We start from the raw sequence: 12,990 nt of genomic DNA on the forward strand, positions 1-12,990 counted from the left end.
CTTTTAAACTGCATGCCAAGGAACCCCTTTCTTTACTCTCCCCCCCACAGAGAAGACTGCAAGGAATTAGACTCAGGTTTTGGTGATGACTATTCAAGGTCTCGTAGCAGTAAGACTGTATGTGAGAAGAGGGCTTGTGCTGTTCCCATCTGTTTAAGTGAGACTTGAAGAAAGAAAAAATGCTAAAATATTGGCAGACAAAAGTTAGAGAGAAATGGAAGGGCAGGGTACATCTTAAAAACACATATCATCTTCATCTGTCAAAATCAGCTTACAAATTTCCCTTAAACTTATTGGTATGTATGGGTGTGTGAACATGTGTGTATTATATACATATATACACATATGTGTGTATATATACGTGTGTGTACATATATGTGTGTATAGTTACATGTACATGTTTACACAGGAAAGCTAGGTGGCATAGTGGATAGAGCACCAGGCGTAGAGCCAAGAAGACCTGAGTTGAAATCTGACCTCAGACACATATTAGCTGTGTGTCCCTGGGCAAATCACTTTACCCTATTTGCCTCAGTTTCCTCATCTGTAAAATGAGCTGGAGAAGGAAATGTCAAACCACTCCAGTATCTTTGCCAAGAAAACCCCAAATGGGGTCATGAAGAGTTGAACATGACTGAAAAAAACTGAACAATAACACATACACACAGCCCTAAGATTAAAAGAGAAGAAAATATAGTTGACCTGAATTATGAAATTTTCAATGAAAATTCTTAGCTATTCAAAAAATAGAAGAAATTATTGAAAGCAAAATAGAATTATTCACTAATATAACAATAAAGTGTTTTATACAATAAGAGGCAAGGGGTAGAAATTACAGAGGAAAGGAGTAGATTGAAATAAATGTTTAAGAAAAACTTTTTAAATTTTATTTTTGTCAGTGTCATATGGATTATTCCACATCCACCTCAGCAAACAACAAGAGATGCTTTTTCTCAACTCTTCTTTAGGGCAAAGCTTTGTCATTATAAGTACCACAATTGTTTCGGTATGCTGTTTTTTTTTATTTACATCATTCCACCTACTCTATATTTTTTCTGATTCTGCTTGCTTCCCACTCTATCAGTTAATATAATTCTTCCAATGACTTTCTGAATTCTTCATATTCACTCTTTCTTAAAGTTTAGTAATATGCCACTACAATCAGTTGACACAACTTATTCAACCATTCGCTAATTAATGAGCATTATTTTGTTTCTAGGTCTTTGTTGCAATTAAAAGTGCTGTTTTGGTTTATATTTTGGTGTATATGGTACTTTCTTTTGTGTCTCCAATGTCCTATAAATGCACACCTAGCAAGCGGGATATCTGGGGCAAAAGGTACAGTCATTTTTGACCTCTTTTAACCTAATTCCAAATTGTTTTCTAGGATGAATAAATCAACTCATGGCTCAACCAATGATCTATGAATGTGCCTGACTTTCTGCAGCTCCTGTAATATTGAATATTCCTGTGGTGGTGTTTTCTTTCCTTGCCAATGTGCTGAGCATGGAGTAAAACCACAGGGTTGCTTCTATCTGCATTTCTCTTATCATTGGAGTACTGGAGTAATTTTGCATGTAGTTGCTAAATGTTTGCAATTTTTCTGAGAATTATTTGTTTACATGCTCTAAAAATTCACTTAAGAATGGTTCTTGGAGATAAAGGTAGATGGATGCACACATATACACATGCATCTATGTATATGTGTGTCTATACATACATGCATATTTATTCATGTATGTATACTGTTGTTGAGTTGTGTTCAACTTCATGACCCCATGGACCATACTGTCCATGGAGTTTTCTTGGCAAAGATACTGGAACGGTTTGCTGTTTCCTTGTCTATAACATGGGGGCAGCTAGATGGCACAGTGAATAGCGTGCCAGGTCTGGAGTCAGGAAGACATCTTCCTGAGTTCAAATCCAGCCTCAGACACTTATTAGCTGTGTGACCCTGAATAAGTTGTTTAACCCTGTTTACCTTGGTTTTGTCATCTGTAAAATGAGCTAGAGAAGGAAATAGTAAACCATTCCAGTATCTTTGTCAAGAAAATCCAAAACAACACACACACACACACACTACCTGATTGGATGTATGCATGTATATATGTATGCTAACATTCATATATCACTTACTACATATATTAGTTAGCATTGATCTATTACTGCTATGTGCCAGGCACTGTACTGGTCACTTTATAGTTATCATCCTGTCTGGTCCTCACCACAACCCTGGGAGGTAGGTGCTATTATTATCCCCATTTTACAGATGAGAAAACTGAGGCAAAAAAGATGTGATTTGCCATGGGTCATGTAGCTACTAATTGTCTGGGGCTGGGTTTGAACTTGTGTCTTCCTGACTCTAGCATTCTATTCATTGTACCACCTAGCTGCATATATGTGTGTGTGCATGAGCATGTGTGTATATATATATATATGTATACATACATGCATGCATGTACATTTGTAAACATACCTGTAAATCCAGATCTTTATTCTTCAAAATGAGTTTTGTTGCTATATCGTATAGTTTTCTAAAATGAACACCAATAGTTCCCTTGGTATAAGAATAAATCTGTAAATTATTTCAAGCAGTTTAGTTATTTTTATTAAATTGATGTAACCCAAACATAAGGCCAAAATGTCAGTCAGTCAGTGAGTCAGTAAGCATTTATTAAGTGCCCACTATGTGACAAGCGTGGTGCTAAGCACTGGAGATCCAAAATGAAGCAAAAGACAGTCTGTGTTCTCAAAGAACTCAAAATCAAATGAGGGAACAGACAAGCAAACAAATGTGGATTAAATAAGGTGTGTATACAGGATAAACAGGAAATACTTCACAGAGAGAAGACACTAGAATGAAGCGGGGTTAGGAAAAGCTTCCTGTAGAAGGAAGGATTTTAATTGGGATTCAAAGGAGGCCTGGAAAGTCAAGAGATGGTGATGAGAAGGGAGGCATTCCAGGTATGGAAGACAGCCAGAGAAAATGCTTGGAACTGAGAAAAGAACTGCCGTCTGTGGGACTACAAGGAGGTCGGTGTCACTGGATCAAACAGTCCATGTAGGGAGTAGATTGTAAGACAATGGTAAAGGTAAGAGAGGGCTAGGTTATGAAGGACTTAAACAACAAAGGATTTTGTATGTTTTCCTAGAAGTGATGGGGAGCCACTGGAACTTGGTGACATGGTCAGATTTGCTGCTCCATCCCCACTGTACTTTGGCCTGGGTCACCTGGGCTCCAGGTCCCCCTCCCCTACCTTGATCTTTGATGTTTCAAGTGCTGCATCTTCCAAGCCTTCTGTAACATCTTGGGACAGAGTGCCAGGGCCCTCTTATCATCTTTGCTCACCCTCCCTTGAGAATCTTATTTACCACACTCTTTGCTTTCCCTTTGAGGACCATCTTCTGTCTTGCCTCCCCCATTTCCATCCCATCCTTTCCACTGTCTTATCTGAATTTTCATAGCCCTGATATTTAATGAAAGACTAAAGGAATTATCTTTTCCCTGCTCACCTTGGACTGACTAGGGTGTATCCCTGCTCCCTTTTCCTTTCCATGAATCTTCCTATTAAGTTATTTCTTCCCCAAAAGATGCTGATTCACTTATTGAGGATCACAGAATTTAGTCTATAAAACATTAATTATATGTTTCTTCTTCCTTTCTCTGGATTCTTTTGTGGAAGGTTCAATACTTTACATTGGTAGTTAGATTCAGCTTTAAAGGATATGTTATTTTAGTGGCAATCTAAATACTTTTGCATGTTGAAATGTTATTCCAGAATCTTCCCCAATTTTTCATGGCTTTGGGGCAATCCAATTGGCCCCTTTCAAATTTCTTGATTATTGCATTTGTGCTTCAGAGTTTGGGTTTTTCTCTGGAAGGGATCCATTTATTTGACTGATCATTAGTTTGTTTTCTGTTTTCAGGAGTTTAGTGACAATTTTTTTTTCATTTTCCTGTCATAGGATACTCATGTTTTTTTTAGACATTTAGCATTTTTTTCTGGGGGACTTAGGATCATTAAATTATTTATATTCTTCCTGCCCTTGAATATATTCATTTTGGCTTTCATAGAATGTATATATTCTTTTAAAGATACTTATTTTGTTTCTTTTCTGCCAAATTTTCTTCTACCAATGCATTTTTCTGTTCCAAATCTATGGTCCTTTCCTTCAGAGCCTTACCTCTTAAAAGATAGTTTCTATCATGTGTTCTCTTCTTTTTTTTCTATCCTGCTCTTTGTTAAATTCAGCATTTCAAGTGTGAATCTCTTACTAAATTTCATTCTTGATGTCTTAATTATTTTTGTCTATTGACCTGTTCTGCAGGTTATTTTGCTTTTATGCTGAATTCTCTTTTTCACTGGGAAATTTTGGCTCCTTTCCTTCTTAGTATAATTCTTCATTGTTCTCCAACTTCTTTTTGTATTTTAACTTATTTTTTTCCTTCTTTCTTTATGATCTCCTTCTATTGGTTTGTTTACTTTTGAGCTGGGTTTTTTACAAAAATTTTCTCCCTGGACGTTTTGTTCTTTTTACTTTATTCTTGCATTTCCAGTTACTTCTCTCTCATTTCCCTCAACTGTCTCTGTCTCCTCCCCATTCTCCTATTGTGCAAGTTCTCAAGGTTAGGGATCCTCAGCTTTCTGGCCTTGGGGAGTCTGAGGTCTTGGCTCAGGTCTCTCCCCTCAGCCAGTGCTGAGGGAAGGCTCCACATGGGTTTAAATTCCCTTCGCTTCAGTTCTTTCCCATTCTAGCCCATTTTGCACTGTTTTCTGTGATTCCCTCATCCTCTGTTCCCCTTTCTCCATGTAGTTTCATAAAATCAGTGTCTTCTGATTCTCAAGATCCATGAGTTAACTGTATGCAGCACAGAGTGAATTGACAGCTGCAAATACTGAATAGGAATTCTAAGTATTTAAATTATCTAATATTATTTCTTCAGAATTGTTTTTACCTTGTTTATTGTTCCTGTCTTACCTTTTGTGTTCAGTTTTTGTCACTCATTGCTTAGTGAATAAGGCCGTTTTTGAGGTTTTAGAGCTAAAGAAATTTGCAGAAAATACTTATTCTTAAACATTTTTGAGAATCATAACCAAAATCCACAAGGAAATTTGTATAACCTTCTATTTCTCAAAAGCTAAATGGTCAAAAGCGAACAGTTCTCAAAAGCAAAACATAGATTATCAATAATTACCCAGAAAATATTCTAAATTCTTTATGTCAGACAAATGTACATTAAAATAATTCTCAGATACCATTAGTCAAAGACTATTTACAAAAATAAAGGAAGTTTAAGAACAATAAAATTCAAAAGACAGTGGTGCTGTGGAAGTCAGGCACACTATTGTACTGCTGAGGATGCTGTGGACAGGCACCATTTTTTTAAGGTGATGTGAATTCACAAAAAAACTCACAAAATTGTTAATACTCTTTGACCCAGAGATCCCTCCACTAAGACTCTACTCCAAAAATACATTTATGGTTAGAGCAGAAGGAACTATATATGCAAAAAAATATTCATAGTAGCATTACCTGTAATAATTTTTAAAAGCTTATGAAAAAAACTTACACATCTGCTTATTTCCAAATGGCTATACAATTTGTAACATGTGAATGTTATGGAAAAATATTTTCCTAGGAAATGCCAAATACGAAAAATACAAAGAAATACATAAAAATTTATGTGAAGTGATGTGAAAGTAGAACCAAAATAATATTCACAGGCAACAACCTTATAAATCATAATAATAAAAACAACAAACCAGAAGTTACAGAAGAAAAGTTGTTTTTACATGGAAATGAAGATAACCATATGTTAACTTTTTGACAAAGCTAGCGTTTTTTAATTTTTAAACAAATTTTATTTATGGAGATTTATGGCTACATATACAAATTTACATTTAAATATGTGTTTTAGTGATAATTACCAAATTTTTTTTGCTTGTTTCTGAAGTTTCTTATTTACTCATACTAATTTAAGCTTATCTTACTCAACTTGAATTCTTAAGTCCACAAAATATTATACTATAGAAAAAGAAACCCAGAAGATGACTTCCTAGAGGTATCTGAGGCAAGCACCTCATCTTTCCAATCTCGATGGAAGGACTAGCTGGCCAGTAGTTAGTAAGATGAGCTTCATTTGTCAGGCTTCTTTCACTCTGGGCTGCTGTTTGGATGCAGTGCCTGCTGTGAACAAGAGCTGTTCGTCTTTCAGGTCTACTGGATTTTGTGTTGTTGATAAGGGTGTGCAAATTCTATATACTGATGGTGAACAAAATCATCTTCACAAAAAATTTCATAGATTTTTTGTGTGTGTTTCAACCACAGGTTGGAATTGCCATCTGCTATAAGCAGGGCAAGATTGGGTAAAGCAGATAATTTGGGGGGCACCTTTTCTAGCCCTTTCCTCACATCAAAAAGTGAGCAGTGAGGTCCTTCTGAAAGGCTGCTCAGACACCCAATGGGATGCCAAATCCCACTACTGCTTCAGTCCAATGAGAAGATGACCCTATGGCCTAGGGTGCCTATGTGCAGTGTTGTGACTACAGCTCCCAGTGTATCCACACCAGCTGCCTCATCACTTGCCTATTTCCACAGGACTTTGAGGTAGGTAAAAATGGTAAGATGGTATGGGTAATGCCTTTTGACTTGTGCATAATTGGATTTAAGTGAAGCAGAGTTGCACAAGATCATCAGCCTCATTCTCTTTTCCAGAGTCATCAAAGTCTATAGAAAAAACAAAAGCCAAGACAACTGGTTATGACTCAGGACACAGTGGATGACCTTGGCATCATTAGTATCTAACAAAGCTCTACACATTCCATCGCCTGCTAGAGCTGCCTTCATGGTCATTGAAACAAATTGTTCTCATTGCCCATTCTACCAGGGGAAGTCTTCATATGCTTGGGGTAGTCACCCCACTAAAGCGCCAATAGGTTGAGATCCCTTAGTTACCCTCAACCTGGCTTAGCCCATCTACCAAAACAGTTTGCTGGGGTGTGGTCACTGAACATGCTACAGCTTCTTGGTCAGAGTCATGTGAATCAGGTAGACACCAAAGGTGGAAAGCAACCCTGAAAAGGACTCAGCAACCCACACACCAGGGGTACTAGTGAACACCCTACACTCCTGTAAATTTGATAAGTATGTCATCTGTGTTTTCATCCAAGTTACTTATAAAAACTATTGAGATAGCACAGGACCACAGACAGATCCTTAAAGCCTTTCACTAGAGTCATCACTCAAAGTTGACATAATGGCAGTCAGTCAGTCAATAAGCATTTGTTAAGCACCTACTATGTGCCAGGCACTATTAAGTTCTTGGGGACACAAAGAAAGGCAGAAGACAGTCCCTGTTCTCCAAGGGCTCACAATCTGATGCACATCTGCACCACTTGACAGTAGCTAAGGGCCAAAAGGAAAATAGGACAAATTTCTTTGGGCCGCAGATAGGTTAGACTGGAGACAGACTAATGATGGTTGGCTGCCAGGGGTCACAGGACAAACAGGAGAGTTCACACAACTCTACATTTTTCACCATCTGCCTGAAATCCTTCGGGGGACAGCTTGCAACCCTCGGGCCAGATGTTGCGCAGTCCTGGAAAAATGGGAGAGAAATGAAAACAATTATGTACAAACAATATGTATGTAGGTTAAATTTGGGGTCTGATAATTGGTTTCAAATCCATCTAACTGTACGTTGTCTCTCTATTTGGTCTATAGGAATAGTATAAGAGGCTGTCAATTTTCTGCTTTTCTAGGTAGACTATATCTACAGTATTCTCTTGATCTATGGGTTTAACTTGTCCAGGAATCCAAGACACATTGGAAAATATTTTCCCAAAGATAGATGGTCTCAAAACTCAGCTATCAGACAGAAATGTGAGGAGCAAAGATTCTGTGCTTTTCTCTTTTAAAGGCTCAGGAAGGACCAATGACTTCAGGAAGGTGATGTCTTGACTTGCAAGTGAATTAGATTTAAGTGAGGCAGGGCTGTGTAAAGTCATCAGCCTCACTCTCTCCTCCAGAGCCATCTGGATTCAGTGGCAAGACATAGAGCAAGACGACTAGAGATGGTCCCAGACGTAGTGGGCAACCTTGGCCTTTTTAAGCTAACATCTTTCCCTGGTCTCAGTTTGTCTGGAATTAATTTGTTTTACATTTTTGGATAAAGGCATGAGTTTGGATAAAGGCATAGATGGTACACTTGAAAAATATACAGATGACACTAAGTTGGGAAGGCTACCTAACACACTGGATGACAAAGTAAGAATCCCAAGAATCCCAATCTCTGACAAGCCAGAGAACCAGGCTGAATCCAAAATGAAATTCAGTATTAATAAATGTATAATCCTACATATAGGAATAAAAAATCCAGGTCACAATTATAACATGGGAAAGATATGGCTAGACAATAGCCTGTTTGAAAAATATCCAAAGTTTCCAGGGACTGAATATCAAAATGAGTCAGCAGTATAATGTGGCACCTAAAGAATTCCAGGCTACCTTAAGAAAGGCATAGTTTCCAAGGAAAAGAGAGGGGATAGTCCTTCATCCAGTACAATCTAGAGAATTATGTCAAATTCTGAGCAACACAGTTTAGGAAAGGTCTTAATAAACTGGCAAACGTCCAGAGAAAAGCAACCAAGGTGATGAAAAGATTTAAGTCTGTGTCATATAGGGATTGGTTGAAGTCCCTGGGGATCTTTAGGTTAAAGAAGAGAAAGCTTGGGGTGATGGCATGACTATGTTTGAGTATTTGAGAGCTATTGTGTTGTGGGGGAATGAATTAGATTATTTTTTCTGTTCGTCCCCAAAAGACAGAACCAGGAATAAAGGGTAAAGATGGCAAAAAAGGCCAATGTTAGCTTAATGTCAGGAATTATTTCCTCATAATTAGAGGTGCCCAGAAGTGAACTGGGCTCTTTTTAGGGATTCATCCCTTCTTGGAATCTTCACGAAGAGTTTAAATGACTATTTGTTGGGCAGGATGGCTTCTGCCCAGTTAAGATTTGAACTACTAGCTACTGAGGTTTCTTCTAAGTCTAAATTCTGTGATTCCATATAATCACTCTAGATTTCATAGAAATCCAAGAGGTAACACAGTGGAAAGAGTCCTAGACATGGAGTTAGGAAGACCTAGGTTCAAATCTAGCCTTAGACACTTATTAGCTGTGTGACCCTGGGCAAGTCACTTAACTTGTGGAGTAAATAAATGGAGGTAAATAAGAGCACTTTCCTCTAGAGTTGTTTAGATAATATCTGTAAAGTGCTATATAAATGCTAGCTATGGTTATCACTCTCACAACTAAATATTTGACACTTGCCTAGATGAATCCAGTAACTACTATTGTATGACAAAGTTCACTAGGCTCTGGAAACAAAAACAAAGGATATAAAACTAATGTTCTGAATAGATAGAAAATTAGTTTTTTTTAAATCCCAAACCAGACCACACCAATACAGAAAGTCATATATCCAGGGCAATCCGATATGACTGAAAGTTGTCTCTTTGAGCTTTGATTTCCTTCCCTTATATTTTGCTTTCCCAGTGTGCTGATGGCACCCATCAGGCATCAAATACCATATTGATTGTTCCTCGGCTCTTTCTGAAGCCACTCTGGCTCTCATGTAGATGCCCATTTTCTAGGTGAAGGATCAGCCTGTTAAGAGGACTCTGGCAAGAATCTTGCCAGCAATGACTAAGAGAGAGACCCCCCCTGTGATTGTCACAGGACAATCTATTTCCGATACCTTTATAGAGATGGACTATGGAAGCATCCTTGAACTCCTGGGGGATAATCTCCTCTTGCCATATAACCTAGAAAATTTCAATCAGCTTTTGTATGAGCAATGGTCCCCCTACTTTGTAAATCTCAGCTGGAATAAAATCAGCAGCAGGTGCTTTGCCACATGAAAGGAGCCTAATGGCTTCAAAACCTCTTCTTCAGTTGCACATCCTTACATGGAACCATTGGTTACAGCAAATGGAGAAGTTTTGAATGCTGTGGATAAGTTCACTTACCTTGGTAGTGTACTTTCCAGGGATGTACACATTGACAATGAGTTTGATGCATTCATTGCCAGAGCTACCTAAGTTTTGGGGAGTCTCCAAAGGAAAGTATGGGATAGAAGAGATGTTAGACTGACTACCAAACTGAAGGTCTACAAAGCTGTTGTGCTGACCTCATTGTTATATGCCTGTGAAAGCCAGACTGTATACCAGAACCATGCCAGCAAACTAAATTGCTTCCATTTGAATTGTCCTAGGAAGATTCTGAAGATCACCTGGCAGGATAAGGTACCAGATACTGAAGTCCTTACTCAAACTAAAGGCCAAGAATTCACATTTTGCTTCAGAGAACACAACTCGGATGGACCTGCCATGTTGTTTGAATGCAAAATGTATGCTTGCCAAAAAGACTGTTTTATGGAGAACTCACACAGGGCAAGCGTTCACATGGTAGTCAGAAGCAGTGATACAAGGACTCTCTCAAGGTCTCACTTAACAACTCTGGAATTGATTGTGTGATATGGGAGACACTAGCACAGGATCTCTCAGCATGGCATGCCCACATCAAAGAAGGTACTGTGCTCTATGAGCAAAGCAGAATTGAAATAGCTCAAAGGAAACAGAGGATGCACAAATTTAGAGTTTCCACCCCAAATGTTCACACAGACTATTTGTGCCAGACCTGTGGTAGAGCATTCTGAGCTTGTATTGGTCTGATCAGCCACAGTGGGACATATTGAAACTTGACTCTGGCACAGTGATGTCATTTTGGTCCTCTTTGAGAACAAAGGACAACAGCCACCAGCTTTCCCAATGATCCCTACTAATGATACCATATGATATATGCTAACAATCTACTAATCTAAGTTAAAAACCAATAGCCTGAATGCAATAATTGACATTTATTTGGAACCTTGATGGTTGTGAAACTCTCTACATACATAAACTGATTTGAGCCTCATTCCAGCCCAGCAAAGTAGGTGTTCAAGATACTATTTTCCCATTTTGCAGATGGGAAAACTGAGACTTGAAGAGGTTCATTGATTCAACTGTTGTCACACAGATCATTAAGTGTCAGAGGTGGAATTTAAGCCCAGATCTTCTTAATTCAAACTGTTATGCTCTATCCACTGCACTATACTGACTTTCAAAAAAAGAAAGAATCTTGGATTAAAAAAAGGAAGCCCCATAGCAAAATTTGTCTGAGTGGTATCCATTTGCTCTAGGTTCTCCTGGCCTTTGGAACTCTCTTCAACAGAAAAGACACTTAAAACCAAGACTAATCTGTTAACATTTACCCAGGAATGTCTAGATAATTTCCAAAATTTCCTCTTGGAAATTTCCTCTTGAAAAATTTTAAATATCCCAAGCAACTTTGGACTTACTCAGACATGGGTTCTAATCAACTGGACTTTTTAAATGGTAATTTTCCTAACTGATTCATTTGTTCATGCAGTTGGAATATGAGGAACATCTGGAGTCGGATCTAGCCATTCACTTCCTCTCCACTTACAAACAGAAGCAACAGCATTGCAACTCTAAGTATTTAACAAGGACCAAATCAAGAATTTTTTTTTTATTATAGTCTCCCTTGCCATTTCTGACCATTCAGACATTTCAATTCAATGAACCAAGGGTGCTGTTAGCTTAAAGGAGACGTGGCAATCTGGAAAGGGGTAAGTGGGAATAAGAGAAGTCAAAGAGGATTCCAGCCCTCTATTCCCACACACCAACTAATGACCTCACGTTCTTTGCAATCAGCCTTTTTTTGTACATTCTGTAGGAGGATGGATAACTACAAACAGTTGTATCCATCCTCCTACAGAAGTAGAAGCTAGAATTTTCATGGACTGATGTACCCTTAGATGAGAAAAGCTGATTTTTAACATTTTAAAGGACAATTGATATAAGGCAGTATGACTTAGTGGATAGAAAGCTGGCAAGAGTTAGGAAGACCTCGGTTCAAGTGCTGTCCAACACATACTGCCTGTGCGATCCTGAACAAGTCACTTACCTCTTGGAGTCACAGGTAACTCTAAAATATTAAGTCACAGAGCAGGAGCTGATTTGCTGAGTAATGAGAGTTTCATTAACAGAAGTCACTTATGCCAATGAAATCATAGGTGTGGTCCAATAAAAAGGGAGTTTTGGTCTATTTCAATAAATGTCAGTTCATTATCATGAGTAGTATTAATGGGACCAAATTTTTGAAGTTGAACCTACATAACAGGACCAAATTTTTGAATTTGAGCCTATATAATGTTCCATTTTCAGCCACCTCACTTTGTCTTTTATTCTCATTTGCTCCTTTCAAGATTGCCGTATCTCCCAAATGCACCACATTTAGGCTAACTAGAACCTCAGCTTATCTAATTGAAGCATATGGATGGCCAGATATGGCACAGAAAGTTAGAAAGGAAAATAACCTTGATTCGGTCCATTCATAGCTTAAAAGAAACCCAGAATCCTCTCCAACTTCAAAAGTTGGATCAATCAATCATTGACCTTTACTGAGCATCCACTATATGTTCTATATCAGACTAAATGCTTTGGGGGTGAAAAGAGAGGAAATACAAGATAAAGTTATTTCTTAATCTTAGGGACTTTGCTTAGGTCCCTAAGCAAAAACTTAAGTTTTTTGGAGAAATCTGAATCAAAAAAATAGTTAAAATATAAAAGCATATATAATTAAGGGCTCAATTTTGCAATACAAACTGTAGGCGTACTTAAAAAGCTTACACAATCTGAGGCAGCATTAACAGAAGTATGGCATTCAAATCAAGGGTCATAATTTTCCAAATGTTCTTTGCATTTGACCGCACACATCTGGAAGCCCACTTCTGACTAAGCTTTGTGTTTCTAACTACTGTATTTTTTAAAAGGATGGTTAATATACTACAGAACATTGAGAACAAAATCACCAAGTTAGTCTGTAAAATATGTAATATGATTAAAAGCATATTTGGCCTGGAGGG

At 37.9% G+C, this 12,990-nt stretch overlaps 1 long non-coding RNA gene across 1 annotated transcript in view; it reads left to right on the top strand.

Annotated features, from left to right (window-relative positions):
* Positions 1–10,874, top strand: part of LOC140501993 (uncharacterized) — a 23,039-nt gene extending 12,165 nt beyond the window's left edge. Inside the window, exons 2-3 of the long non-coding RNA XR_011966474.1 lie at positions 6,331–6,609; positions 10,273–10,874. This is a non-coding gene — a long non-coding RNA (uncharacterized lncRNA). The remainder of the gene's footprint in view (positions 1–6,330; positions 6,610–10,272) is intronic.
* The last annotated feature ends 2,116 nt before the right edge of the window (positions 10,875–12,990 follow it).

The sequence above is a fragment of the Notamacropus eugenii genome, chromosome 4, assembly GCF_028372415.1.
Source record: "Notamacropus eugenii isolate mMacEug1 chromosome 4, mMacEug1.pri_v2, whole genome shotgun sequence".
NCBI classification, from domain to species: domain Eukaryota; kingdom Metazoa; phylum Chordata; class Mammalia; order Diprotodontia; family Macropodidae; genus Notamacropus; species Notamacropus eugenii.